This window comes from Ipomoea triloba, chromosome 3 (assembly GCF_003576645.1).
Source record: "Ipomoea triloba cultivar NCNSP0323 chromosome 3, ASM357664v1".
Taxonomy (NCBI): Eukaryota; Viridiplantae; Streptophyta; class Magnoliopsida; order Solanales; family Convolvulaceae; genus Ipomoea; species Ipomoea triloba.
Genome location: NC_044918.1, coordinates 24823839 through 24837556, shown reverse-complemented (window position 1 = coordinate 24837556; position 13718 = coordinate 24823839).

The following is a 13718-nucleotide window of genomic DNA, read 5'->3' as shown; positions in this document are numbered from 1 at the left end:
AAAATAATTTGAAGCTAATTATATTAACTACTTAGAGATTGGTTGACAAAGAGAGTACTCAAATAACCCAACAAATTGAAGCGGAATTATTTTACTCTTATTGAATTAAATAAATTAGTAGTTAAACCAAAAAATGATACATATGTATTTCTTTAATACCATGAAAAAAAAAAACAATAGTTTGAAACCAATCATATTAACTACTTGGGGGATTTGTTGACAATGAAAGTACTCAAATAACCCATTACCCAGCAAATTGAAGCGAGAAACTACATTTTAATATCTTTGGAATATATAATATTTTAAATTTTCAAATTTTATTAATTTATTTAATCTTTTTTCTTAAACTAGGGATTTCTTTATCCACAATAACTCATTCAACAATAATGGTTGAACCAAATGAACCCCAAGCAGAACACCTAAAGGAAAGTCCATAGCTCCTATATCATAATCGCATTGCATGACGTTGTCATCTATGCTACCAACAATAACCGAATTGCAAATAACACACTACCAACAAAAAGGAAGAGAACAAATAGTAAAGATGAAGACAATGACAATGTTACTCAAAAGAGAATTAAGAACACTTAGATAAATTCAAATGAAAAGTAGTATTTATTTAGACTATAATTTTTTTTTTTGAGAAAAATAGACTATCATTTTTAGACCAAATATTTAGACTATTGATTTTACAAGGTTACCAACATTTATTTTAGTAATAATTATAATGAATTTTCTATATTATCTTGGATTCATATACTTTGAGTTAGATATTTAAATAAAAAAAAGAGTTTATTACCAAAATAGTCCCTCGACTATTGCGTAATTACCAATTTGGTCCTCAACAATTTTTCGTGCCCAATTAAGTCCCTCGACTTTGAAAAATTTAACCAATTTGGTCATCCGTTTATTTTGCCGTTAAACATATGTTAAATCGAGATCAAATTGGTAATTTTGCTATAGTTAAGGGACCATTTCAGTGAAAAATTAATTACCAATTTGGTCCCTTAACTATAGCAAAATTACCAATTTGATCTCGATTTAACGGATGTTTAACGGCAAAATAAACGGAGGACCAAATTGGTTAAATTTTTCAAAGTCGAGGGACGTAATTGGGCATGAAAAATTATTGAGGATCAAATTGGTAATTTCGCAATAGCCGAGGGACCATTTTGGTAATAAACTCTAAAAAAAATTCAACATTCAATTACCCATGTATAAATTTCTCCTATATAATCTTGCATTGATATACTTTCAAATATTTATTTAAATATAAACATTGGGCATTAACCCATACGCGCAATGTGCGTATAAAACTAGTATATATATAGAGTTCATTTAATGTATACATTATAGGTTTTTTTTTTAAAACAAAAATTAGGTGGGGTGATGATGTCATAAATTCCACCAAGTATCTATATTCGCATGTAATTGTATATGTTGTACTATAATGCACTTAATGGAGCTCGGGAGTGCTCATATGAGAATTTTGAGGTCGGAGGTTCTCGAACTTATGGGACTAGAGAGAGAATGAGTCCAAAAGTCACCTAAACAAGCGTTTAGCGGGATATTTATAAGAGTGAATAGAGGGACACATGCCGAAGGACCGACATGCGTGCCACGTGTGATAGGATCCGAGGGAAAGCGTCCATGTGTGATAGGATGCCTATTTAGCCAATAGTTCTAAGCTGGCTCGGGTCGAAGGTTGCTATTAGCATGCGTTTCTAAAGGTTATCTTTGTGGGCTTTGGAATGAGGTTAGTCACACAAGTCGGGACTAGGTATGACCACGGTTCGGTTCGAACCGAACCGTGCACTGTACTAACCGAACCGGAACCGACCGTACAGTTCCGATTCTGGTTAGGGTTCTATGGATTCTGGAATCGGAACCGTCGGTTTCGGTTTGGAACCGGACGGTTCCAGTTCCAGAACCGTAAATCATGCACCAACATGCATTATATATATAAAATATATAATATATTACATATTATTTATATATTAGATATTATATATATTATATATTAGATATTAGATATATATATAAATATTATATTATATATTACATATTATATATATTAGATATTATATATATATATATATATATATATATATATATATATATATATATATTATAGTATATAGTATATACATTAGATATTATATATTATATATTTACAAAAAAAAAAAAAGAGGTTTGAATAGGCGGTTTTAACTGGAACCACCGGTTCATGAACCGGTGGTTCCAGTTAAAACCGCCTATTCAAACCTCTTTTTTTTTTTTGTAAATATATAATATATATATATATTAATATATATATATATTAATATATATATATATTATAGTATATAGTATATACATTAGATATTATATATTATATATTTACAAAAAAAAAAAAAGAGGTTTGAATAGGCGGTTTTAACTGGAACCACCGGTTCATGAACCGGAAGTTCCGGTTCCGGTTTGCAATTTTGTGGAACCGTGAACCGCCGGTTCGGAACCAGAATCGAACCGTGATCACGTTTAGTTGGGACCGAGCTCAAGAAGGTAAGGATATAACCTTCTCTATTCCATGAGGGAAATAATCTACAGGCCGAGTCGGTTAGTAACCTATCGGGTCGGACTAGACCGAGAAAGGTTTCTCGTCGCACTGGTAGCCGATACCGATTTACTCCCTCAGGCAAATAGGTTAGTGTACCGGGGTATATTCCCTATCAAGTAGCCCCTAGTCCGTGTCCCGAGCTAAGGTATTGTGGCGAGGGACTCGGACTGTAAAATCGTCAAAGTGCCTTCGACCAAGCCGAGATTTCGTGCAATGCCAGCCCATGACAAGCCGTGTAGATTCCCGTTCAAATCAACTCACACGACACGTGTCATGTTATGAGTAAAACTGACAGCACTTGCGTGCATAGGGGTGAGGTGTCAAGGGTTGTGGATGTATGTGTAATGTTAAAATGAAGAGTCTATGACTCCCCGAGTGTCGGTCTCGAAGGAGGGACGTGGAGGTGTATCAAATGCGAATGCTTTCAATCAATCGAATCATGTGATGCAACGAGTATGGGAGGTAAATGCGGTGAATGGCAATTGTGAGGTGTAAATGATCATAAGATAGTGAAATGTGAAGTAAAAGATATAAGAAAACAAATATAAGAAAATAAGGGATTGGATCGTGTTCATCTATGTTGCATTCTAGTGTGTCTCAAGTAGTGGATAAATGGTGCAATGATGTTGACTATTCAAGAGTGTGTCTTCTTAGTCCTTTTCCACCTCTGTGTACTAGGGCATCTTAGGCTTAGGAGTGCCTTTTAGCAACCAAAATCCCTAAGAGACATTTTATCAAACACCTTAGCTACATACTTTCCTACTATTCCTAATAAGAAGTCCATAGGATCTATGATTGCCACAAAGCTTCAATCTCAACTCTAACTAATAAGAAGTCCATAGGATCTATGATTGCCACAAAGCTTCAATCTCAACTCTAATAAAAACCATGATAGAGTCAAGAACTCAATCTCTTAATAGATTGGCCAAATCCATATAAGATCTCATCAAAACAACAATCAATAGACAAGAATAGAATTTTCCAACAAACAAGGCAATGGAATCCAAAATAAGAAATAGGATCATCACACTAGCAACATAGCTTCACAAAATCCAAACCCTAGATTAAACTAGCCACACATAATCAAGAATTCAAGATCAATAGCTAATTCAATCTAAGAACAAGATAAGAAAAAGATATAAGATTAAAATAGAGATCACCTAGTAAATGAAATGGGTTCTTCAATCCAAGCTTCAAATATTCATTTACAAGGAGAAATTGCAAGTCTAAACTATCCTAAAAACTAAGAAATGAAGAGGAAAATGGAAATGGAACTTGGGAATTTTTTTCTCCCTCTGAAATTCTATCATGTTTCCTTAAATAGTCTCTGAAACTTCGCCCTAAAATATATTTCCACGCAGTGTTCCGTTCACGCCACCTTCACGCGTGAAGGCTGGCGTGGACAGCTACTGGAAAGTTGCCACGTGACCTTCACGTGTGAATGCACCTTTTCGGGTCCTTCGGGGCTCCTGTCCTGCTTGGTTTGCTCGTTTCGCTCGTTCCTTGTTCTTAATAGCTCACAGGACCTCTGAAATATCTCAATTTATACCAAAGGTAGCTTTGTGTGTGGTTAATGAATTTAAAACACAAAATCTCATCAGATTATCATATAAGGATGCTAAAAATGCTATAAAACACCCTTATTTATACTCAAATATATAGGTGTCTTGGGAGCTTATCAAAAACCCTAAAGATCTTTTTCGAATTCCAATTTTCTTGCCTCCCTCACCTATAAATAGACCGTTGAGGTGAACCAAAGTTACGCTATCTCACTGTAGAATTCCGATAGCATCTCAAGCTACACATTCAAATTGCGTACTAAGATTTTCGTTGACCAGCCCCGAGCATAGCTTCTGAGCAAAAACAATCAGTAAGTCTTTTTCTTTCTCGTTCATTTTATTTTATTTAATTGAATCCCAACTATAGGCTCGGTTAGAGTTTTTCTAAGTATACTTATCTCTTATAGGGATAATGTCGGACACGGATAACCAAAACGTTTCAATCAGGGACTAAGACACGATAGTGGAGGTTAGCTCCTTCTCGGTTTCGTCCTACGACAAGGTCATCGAGGAGGTCAAGCACTTTACAGAGGTTTAGGAGGTTACATCAAGTGCTGCAACCGATCGGGTAATTGAGCGACCGGCGATTCCTGAGGACTTGCTACGGGAAAATGTCGACACAACATCTCGGGTACCTTCTAATCTTCTTAGCCCTGCTCCGAGCTAATCAGTCCCCCAACCTCCTAGTGGCTCATCCTCCCAAATCCGTGCCCCCACTTTTACTAGTATGAAGCACAAATTTCTAAATGTCGAGTAGGTCGGTACTTACGAGGCCCTCTTGGCGCTAACTTAGCTCCAAGACCTGTCTCGTCTTCTCAATGGTCGAGCCACATACGACGCTCGGTGCAGTCTCAACAATATCATTGAACGCCACCGAGAGGACTGGATTATGAATAGCGTCGACATGGGAATTATGAATAGCGATGAACTGGGTTGGTTTAGGGTGAGACTACAAATGGTAGTGAGGGTGACGTCTTCTGGCAACAAGGACGATGACAAGTGGCAGTAAGGCTGATGGCAAGGCGACGGGGTCTGGCAACAAAGTCAATGGCGGCTGGCAGCGAGGGCATCGACCTTCGACCTTAATTTTTGACTCAGCCTTTATGTTAATGGTGAGTTTGATTTTGCCATTAGTTTAATTTTATGTTGAATTAGTTGATTCACTATTATTTTCTTTTTAGTGTTTTCAATAAATTATATCCTTCATCTATTGTTTGTAGAAAATCCATTTTACATTATTAAAGGTATAGAAATTTGTTTTAAAAAAAAGGTATAGAAATTTGTGTTTTTTTTTGTTTGGACAATTATAATTGTTGTATTTTTTCCTATCATGTGGTTAAATAAAATCATCTATAAATGAATTCCTAATCATTGCCTAAATAAATTCACGGAGTATTTGTAAGCTGATAATCATATTAGTTTCCAAGCATTGCCAAAAAAATTCTCAAATAATTAAGCTGATAAAGATGTTTATGTAATATTTGTGTCGTTTTACAGAGTGAAAAAATTGTATTCACAGACAAATAATGAATTTTTTTTTGTAAATACTGTTAAACACAAATTTGAGTACAATATTAATTTAATGAAAGAATTAATTACCATCAGTAGGATTTTTGGGCCTCTGCTATGTCTTGTTTATGGAGGTTGATTCAAGTAGTTGTTTCATGAGTGTTATATCCTGAATTTGTGGTTTGAAAAGACTATGGAATAAGGTACTTCAAAAACTTAGTTGAAGGAAAAGTCAATTTTGTTGTGAGATTTGAGTGTTGCGTATCATGTACTCTTGTGTTTTATTAATATTATTGCGATATAATATTTTGCTTATAAAAATGATATATATTTCTATTATGATCATATTTGGAATGACTTTCAATAAATATTTCATTTCATTTTACATCAGGATATACTTTGTTGTAGTAAATACCGGTTGTATACAATACGGAATACAAACAGACTAGTCTGTCCTAAAATACTTTGGTTATGTGGAGTGAGGCTTGGGTAGCGTTACACTAGTTAAAGATTCCTGAGCTCTTCTCAATTATCAGTAAACAGCCCAAAGTCCCCTCCCTCTCTATCTCTCTCCGCCAAAGACCTTGTGGTGTAGTGGCACCCGGTTTACACTCCCACATGGAGAGGAGTGGATTTGAGTCTCAGTGGAGGCGAATGCTGACTCTTTGTACTTTAGTAGGTTGAGAAAGTAGCTATGAATAGATACTACACTGTAACAGAGTCACAGTGGGGTGGGCTCTCAGCCAACATCACCACTTAGCCAAGCATTCTCACTCTCTTTCTTTCTTTGACCTGGCACGGTGAGAAGCAGCCGCCCGTGGTGGTAAGCACGTGGTGTGCATGCACCGAGCCTTCATAGATAAGGATCGACGCTGTACACGTGGAGTGAGATGTCCCTATGCACTAGGCCTTCATAGATGGGGATCGACGCCGTACACGTGGATTGAGATGTCTATGTCCTTATGCACCGGGCCTTCATAGATGGGGATCGATGCCGTACACGTGGAGTGAGATGTCCCTATACTCTTAGGGGGTGTTTGGTTCACGAAATAGGCAGGGAATGACATAGCATTCCCAGTAATAGCCTATTCCGTTGTTTGGTTCGCATTTGTATTCTCAGGAACATTGTTCCTGTGAATGAGCTATTACCCTTGCAAGGGTAATAGCTATTGCACCCCCCTGGTATTAGTCTATTCCTGGCCTCTCAGGAATAACCATTTTAATATATTTTCTTTTTTACACTTTTTAAAACCTAAATGTTTTTACGCTCACTTTTCTAAAATTCATCGCATCGCATCACCTTTCTCTCTTTGTCATCGCACACATCTCACCTCCGCCATTGCAAATTGGATTCTTCTTCAAGGTATTTTTCTAATTTTCTCTTTTTTTTAAAAAAAAATTTATTATTTGAATATATATATATATATATATATATATATATATATATATATATATATATATATATATATATAACAATTGTTGCGGCTGCGGCACCACGCCTGATAAGCACTAAGAATGGTACTTAAAAAGGGTCTAAAATGGATTAGAAGTGTAACGTTTTGCTATCCGATCATAACAATCTCGTGTATTTAGCTCAGATGTGATTAAAATCTTCTAACATCAATTCTAGGAAAAGTTTTTAAGTATTTTACAGGTTGGAAAGAGATTTGAGACTAAAACAGAGCAAAAGACAAACGAAGCCGCAAGCAGCATCTTCCCACGCAGCCCAACACGCGTGTGGAGGGACGTGGAATCTTTCCAGAAACCATCCACGCCCACCACCACGCGTGGTGGCATGCGTGGTCGGGACAAGGGCTATTTCGGAAAATTTGTTCCCTTTTGTCACCTATATAAATCCTTTTTGCCCTAAACCTAGGGAGAGCTTTTTTTAGAATAGTTTAGATCTGAAAATTGTAGAGAGTTTTCTCCCCTCTTGGGGGAAAATTCCTTTTCTTCTAGGTTAGATTAGATTCAAGGGCAAGGATGAAGATTGGAATTTCAAGAACAAAGTGTAAAAGAATCCCCTCTTGAGGGTGGTAACTATTCTCTCCAAATCTTAATCTAATATTTGTTTCTTTGAGATTTCCTTTCTTTTTCTTGTTTCTTTAGCATGTTAGAGTAGATTAGATAGGGGATTGGTGGCCCCAAAGCTAGACTATGTAGATGTTTGATATAATTTCTAATCGAATTGTGAGTTTCTTGATTGTTGGATAATGAACTTGTGTGGATGATGTTCTTTAAGCTTTGTGCCTAGTGTGGCCACATTAGGTAGCAAACCCAAAGGAAGTGAGTGTGTGCGCGATAGCGGCCACTCACAAGTTTAACTCATCTATATCTCCGCTCTTAGTCCGAAAAGACGAGATCCGAGAGGAGTGGTAGACAATGTGTTCGATGAAATGCCCCAACCGAATGAGGATGTGGGAGTCCAAAGTGTGACGCCACTTGGTAAAGTGCCACGAACTCCCTAGTCTATTCCACATCTTTTGCTCGCAAGTCCATACAAAGATAGACCACATAGAGAAGCCTAAAGCCCCAATCTCCGCCTTTCCATTTATTTTACACAATTCCTATCAACCTTTCTACCTTCCTACAAATGAATCCTACCTTTAGCAATTCCCGTAACTCTTCCCTTTCAACTTCTTATATGCCAACACACTAGTTCGTTCCCATTTGCCATCCTTGAGAGACACGACACTCGGGGAGTCTTGACTCTTTGTTTTAACACCTTTCATTACCGCATTTCACCTCACCACATACTCACAGCTTTTCAAAATGGCGCCGTTGCCGGGGATGACAAACGGTTCTTGAATTGTGTTGACATTTTTGAAGTAGATTTTTAAGAGTTCTTGAATTTCTTTCTTTCTTTTTGTTTGTTTTATTTTCTTATTTTTGTTACTTGATTAGAGAAGTGAGCTTATTTATCTTGAACATATCATTGCTCACTTGCAACTACTTTTAGTTGCGAAATATTTGTTGTTTGTTAAGCTTGCGCAGGAAATTTTCTACTACTAAGCAATTGAAGCTTACAAATGAGTGCTTACAAATATCTCCATGGTTACCCATACCATGGAAGATCATACACAAGAAACATTCCACCTCAAACCTATGAACAACACCCATAGTACTATCCAAATCCTTATTTGTACCCACCATCACAATATACATACCCACCTTACCCGAACACTTTTCCTTATCCTGACTACGAACCATATCCTTATGCTACATCCTCTATGCTTAATTATGAGAGAATTGAGAAACCAACATATCAAGACGGAGAGGAATCCTTGAGCTCAATAGCGGAGAATATTAACAACCGACTTATTCGAGTCATGAAGGAGATTGATCCCAATTGTGAACCGGCATTAAAGGCCACAATTCCTTCAACTGTTAAACCTCCATTTCATTATAACCATCCATCAAACCACCAACCTGAGACACATTGGTATTCTCATTCTTACACCAATACTAGCTATTCACCCCCGCCACAACAAAATGATAGACATTTCTATGAAACACCACCTTTTGCTCAAAATTTCACTCAACCTGTACCATCTTATGAGTACCTTCCACCGGTCAATGATGAAATCCAAAAATTGAAAGAAAAGGTAGATATGTTCTTACAAATGGCCAGGGAGGATACTATCAACTTGAGGAACGAAATCAGAACAGAAATGAAGAAGAATCTTGTCGCTCTTCGTGAGGAAGGACTTCCACTAGATGAAATCGAGACCAAAATGCTGTCAATGTCGGAAGAACTCATGAGGAGAATGCTACCAATGGTTGACAACCCCGTCACAAATGACCACCCAACAATGGAGACCAATCGGCGAGAGAATGACAAGATGGAAAAGACGATTAATGATGAAGAGGTGAGTGTCAAAGGATGCACAGAACTTGAGACCCCGGTACTCCAAGAAGTTTCGACTCTTGAGTTGAACACACAACAATGGGGAGAGATTGAGAGTGAAGACGAGGATAATATTGAGATCGTGTGGGAAGAAGAAAACCCCGCACAAGGTAAAACTCTCACTCCAACTCTAATTGAAAATTCTTATGATGTTTGTGAGGATGATTCATTTACGATTTATAATGATAATCTTGATAAGGTTTTCTTTTGCTCATGGGAGTGTGATTCCTTACAATTTTGCGATGATTTGGGGAGTGAGGATGATATCAAATCTTTTTATTCTTGTGAAAGTGAGTTCTGCGAATTTGATGATTCGGGAGAGGGTGTAGACACTTCACGTGAGATAGATAGCGGTGGGTGTGTTCACTAGGAAGTTTTTAAGGATAAATTTTTTAGAGATGGAATCTATAACTAGAAGGGAGACGAGAGGCATGCTATCCTTAAACAACTTAGGGTAGTACCCCGTGCTTATTTATCAATACAATATGCTTTCCCCTTCTTCGCTTTTAAATTCAAGGATGTTTCCCATCTTCGGGCATACCTTGAAGCTAAAGTTCACGGGACGCTTGGTAAGGTCCCAAAATTTGTGTGCCTTGAAGGATAGGCCACACTACGTCTAGCCAGGAGACGTTAAACCATGGCGTACTTGGGAGGCAGTCCCAATGTTATCCTGCATTTCTTTAAGTTCTTCTTATTATCTATAATATACTCTTCTTTATCGTTATTTCAATAATGTTTCTATAACCTCGGTTAAGCTAACAAGTACAGATAATCAACCCGAGAGTTACAAATTGCTCGCAATCGATCGACAATCATCATCATTAGCAAAGGAAGGAAGGAAAATCGAGGTGAAATTCTGCATATCACGCCTTCCACGCCTGCTACCACGCGTGTAAGCAGGCATGGAACATTTCCAGTAAGCTGCCACGCCACTCACACGCGTGTGAGCAGGCGTGGAAATGAACTAGTAAGCTCCCACGCCCACCACCACGCGTGGTGACATGCGTGGACGGGCATCAGATTTTTTGCGGAATTTTCGCGTGAAGTAGGTTAAAACCCTTCGCTACCCCATTTCTTCACCACCACGAGCTAAAGTCATTCTCATGCTGAAAACACACAACTTTAAAGCATTTCCTTCCAAGTTTTTCAACTTCTCTTGATCTTCCTAAGTCATTTCTAAGGTAAGAGCATATTCTCTTTTGCTATTACTTGTTTGAATGAAGAACTTATTCTCCTTGAAGCATATCTCCATGGGTTTTTCTTGTTTAAGATTTTTCTTGAGATATATTGTTATGAAATGACTTATTAGACTTGTAATAGGCCTACATTACTTCTATATATTAGAAATTCCATGTTTTACCATATCTTTGTGGCTAGATCTTGAAATTGTATGATTTGGGCATTCTCTTGTCATGATGAGATCCATGATGATATAGTGAGCATGGTGGGTAAAGTTTGCAACTTTCTTACTCTCTAGGCACCACATTGTTATATGCAACTTGTTATTTGGTCCAATTTTAACTTCTATGTTTTCTCCATTTTTCAACCTCAAGCTAGTCTTGAGGAAGAAGATGAAGTTGACCATTTGTTGACCTTTTGACTATGAGTTGAGTATGGAGTAGAATGAACTAATCATTGCATGTTTATGATAGAATTATTGATAAATACCAAAATGATGTTACATGCAATGAGTTTTTATTATCCCTTCTTTAAAAAGTGCAATATTGTTCACATTCATGTTTAAAGTGGAAAATGTTTTTCCTTGTACGGTGTTTTGCTTGTCTATGTTATAGGAAAAATGTTTTCTCCAAATGAGCTTGCACAACAAATAGTTCGGAGGCTCCAAAAAGGAAAAACACTGGAGGAAGAGAACAACGCGAGGAACACAAAGACTACCTACATTGAAGTGCCTACAGGAAACCAAATCCTGTTGATGACACCGACTATGTTAGGTCGATACAGACAGCTGCTTAACTTCCCGATTGTGCAGTGGAAGTACATCGACTTAACAGTTCTGGAAGATTTTGAGTGTAAATATGGACTGGAAAGGTTAATCCACGAACCTTATTGGAATAATCTGTTGAGCTGGAGGCAAGATACCTTCATTCCCTTTGTCCATGAGTTCATCGCAAGTCTGCATGTTGAAGGAGTGACCGGAGACCTCTACAGCCCGACTATCAAATTTCGGCTTTTCAACCAAGACCATCACATTTCGGCTAATCGCTTGGGCGCTCTCTTAGGATTTTACGAGGAAGATGACCAGTTAAAGCACTGGTATCGAAGGCTAAGACACAATTTTGGAGATAGAGACACCCCGAGAAAATATTGGTCGATGATTGCAAGGTCGGGAATTGATTGGGTTGGGTCGAGAGTGAGAGTCTCTCACATTGTAAGGGAGGATCTAAGAGTCTTGTTGAAGGTAATCGCACATTCCTGGGAAGGCAGGCCGGAGACTTATGACCGAGTCTCCAAGATAGAGCTATTCATGCTATGGAGTATGGACACAGGCAACTCGGTGAACATGAGCTTAATCTGCAAGAACTTGCTCGTTGCGCAACAACAAGAGTCAACGAGGGCGATCTTTATAGGCCCATTGGTGACGAGACTGTGTGTCTCTTTAGGTCACCAAATGAAGATACATTGGTTTGAACATAGGCTGCAAGGAGCACACATTGTTCCTTTATCTCCCGAGGACTTCGCGAAGCTTAACTTGAGATATTTGGCGCGAACGATGGAAGACAATGAGATGGCAGGAGATCATTCTGACACGCCAATGACATCTACGGGATTTACACCCTCACCGATGTCATTCCTTTCCCCATCTTCAAATGAGATGTATTCACCTGTGGACTCGTCAATGTATTCTCCACCACCCCGTGAGCTTGGACCATCCGTACCTCCACCACAAGCCGAGGAGTAGACTTCCAACCATGCAAGCTTCAACATCCCAAGTTGGTTTACCCTAGTTACAGATTGGAGATCCCTCTAGAACTTCCAGTATCAACTACACTTGGAGCAGATGCAGACATTGGAAGAAATTGCAAGAGAAATCAAAGACATCAAGAGAATGTGAAGAAAAGAGGGTACTTGAGAAAAAGAGAAAGACAATGATGATTTGTGTTTGATAATTCCAAACTATGATTGTGGACGATCCTTCTGTTTTTTTTTTTTTTTATACTTTTGGTTATATTCCTGTTTATGTCTTGTTTTGCACGTTTCGTCTAGCCAAAGACGTTAAACGTGGCGCTCGTGGGAGGCAACCCACGTATAAGGAGAAGAAGAGACCACTCAACCACCATCCAAGAAAACCAATTTTGAAAGGTAGAATCTCAATTCTTCATTTATTTCTTTACCTTTACTCTAACCAAGTTTTGAAGGGCAAGTACAGATTGCACAAAATTTTAATAGGGATGCACCTTGTGAGTATTTCTTTTATCCCTTTTAGATGCCCTGTTTGATTTTGACTGCTATATTTCCTTGTATCACACATGAAGAGTTGCATGACGTCGTTATGTCGGATGTGATCTTATTACTATTAGAATTGCTTTAGCCTAGTTCACACTTTTAAGTGTGGAAAAGGGGCATCTGTAGAACCCTTTGAACCGTATATCCTTTTTCCTTTGTTCCTTATGGAAACATCGAGGACGATGTTTACTTTTAAGTGTGGAAAGGGTGTATGCTTCTTGAAATAGTTGATTGATTGAATGATAAGGTATAAGAACTAGAGGGTGTGTTATTGCCAATACTATCTAGGAGGGCTCCTAACCTTGTGCCAAATACGAATGTTTTGAATATGCTTTGGAAGTTACACTTTGCATGAATTTGCACAATTTGACCCAAAATTGAAAATTTTTATGTGTGCTTGCATGTTCTTCACCTTGTATTTTGTTTGGACCTCAGTCAAAGATCTCTCGAAGTGGGAGTGTATATCCCCTGAGTTTTAGAAAGATAAATTGCGAAGCCCGGAAATTGAATTTATCTTAGCAGGACATGGGGCAAAAGGAGAGCCTTAAAGTGAGTTTTGAGTGAAAAAATCCCTTCTCCCTAGAAAAATGCATGAGGGGTTGATATGGAGAAAAGTAAAAAGGCCTCAATATGGCCACTCCCTGAGATAAAATAAGAGGTGAGCCATCTTGCCAGGATA